Below are 1,813 nucleotides of genomic sequence, written 5' to 3'. Positions count from 1 at the left end.
TAATGTCAGGCACTGACTCCTCCTACACAATGTAACTGGTCTGCATTGCCCTATCGACAAACCTTCTGATGTGTCCCACATTAGCTAATGGCCAGTGATGCTGGGAGGAGTCTCAGGGGCAGGGGCAATTCCTAAGAGTTAACTTAGACACAGCAGTGGGACCTTTGACCCCTGACCTCTGCTCCTCCTGCAGCTCCTGAGTCACCCCACCCCCCAGCTCTCAGCTCCCAGCTTCCTGCTATCTATGGTCCTAATCCCGCAAAGTCCTGTGGCCAAATTTGGAAGTGGCAGGTATGGAAGACACAGGGCATCTGGGAAACCAGAGTGCTGCAGAGCCCAGCCTGCTCTACTCCACAGGCCAGTTGAGTCCAGGCCCCCAGGGCACCCCCTGCTGTTGATCCACGGGACTGTACCATCCCCTCTGCTAGGTTCTGTGGGTTAAGAGCTCAGACTCCAGAAGAGCAGACCCCACCTCCCTACCTCCTTTCATTTTTAAAATTTTTATTTATTTATTTATTTATTTATTTATTATTTAGTGCAGGGCCTTGGATATGCTAAAAAAAACTCGCCACCCATGAGCTATGTCCCCAACCCTCTTTTTGCTTCTCCTTTAAAGATAGGTTTTCCACTAAGCTGCCTGGATTGGCCTTGAATTTTCAGTCCTCTGCCTCAGTCTCCCAAGAAGCCAGGATGACAGGTCTATGCCACCAGAAATGTCTGCATCACTGGAGGAGGGAACTGCATGTGGGCTCTGTATCTTCCGCACCACCTCCCCTCAGTTCGTTCGTTATTCATTCATTCATTCATTCATTCATTCATTCACCCTCACTTAAATACTCCCATTCTCCTCACATTTTAAGAGCTACTAGGACACAAAGGTGACCTGGCCCTCAGATCAGTAAGCCAAATTGTGGCCTGAATTCCAAGGAGTAAGCGTTCATCTGATGGAAGTTTCTTTGTGCCACCCTGCTTCCTCTGTGGGATTTAAACCAACACACCAGAAAAGATCTAAGCAACGGTGTTGTGGCTTTCAACCAACAATGGGAAAAAAAAAAAAAAAGCTAAAGCCAGAGAGAAAAGCATTTCTTGAGCACCTACTATGTTCCAGGAATCTCACGCTGCCCTTTCTACATTCCCAAGATGGAGTGTGGCCACTCCCTTCACAGGCAAGCAAAGTGAGACTCAGTGCCGATGCACAACTAGCCCAGAGTCACATGAGTCCTGAGTGGAGGAGCTGACAGAGTCACACCACTGAATCTGGCCCCAAAGTCACACGGAATAATTGAACAGATTTGATGGTGAGTTTCCCAGCAGCCTGGGGAGAAAGGGAAATTAGATACTTCATGAGATGGGGCCGGGGGAGGGAGGGCGAGGGTGCACATTTCTTTGAAGGGAGGAAGCCCTGCCCATCACTGAATGAATTTGTCTTTTCTCAGGTAAGAATTGATTAAGAGTTCAGGGATGACCCTGGAAGCAGGAAATCCTTTGGCTTGTATATAGGGTGGTGGCTGGGTAAAAACACACACACTCCCAGAGAAGGTCTATCCTCAGCACTGTGTGTGTGTGTGTGTGTGTGTGTGTGTGTGTGTGTGTGTGTGTGTGTGTGTTTCTTTACCAGCTCCCACCCCAGGTCTGTCTTTTTTCCACTTCCCCGCCTTCCGAGTACTCAGATGCCAGGGTCTTGGCTAGCTGGAGAAACACAACTGTCTCTAGGAAGTGTGTGCTGTGTTAGGAGCCTGCGCACAGACCCCTGTGGCCAGGGCTGGCTTCCTCCCACAGGGTCTGGGCGGGGCGGGCAGGAAGGTGCGGTGAC

The sequence above is a fragment of the Peromyscus eremicus genome, chromosome 20 (genome assembly GCF_949786415.1).
Source record: "Peromyscus eremicus chromosome 20, PerEre_H2_v1, whole genome shotgun sequence".
In the NCBI taxonomy this organism is placed as follows: Eukaryota; Metazoa; Chordata; class Mammalia; order Rodentia; family Cricetidae; genus Peromyscus; species Peromyscus eremicus.
This window is presented reverse-complemented; position numbering follows the sequence as displayed.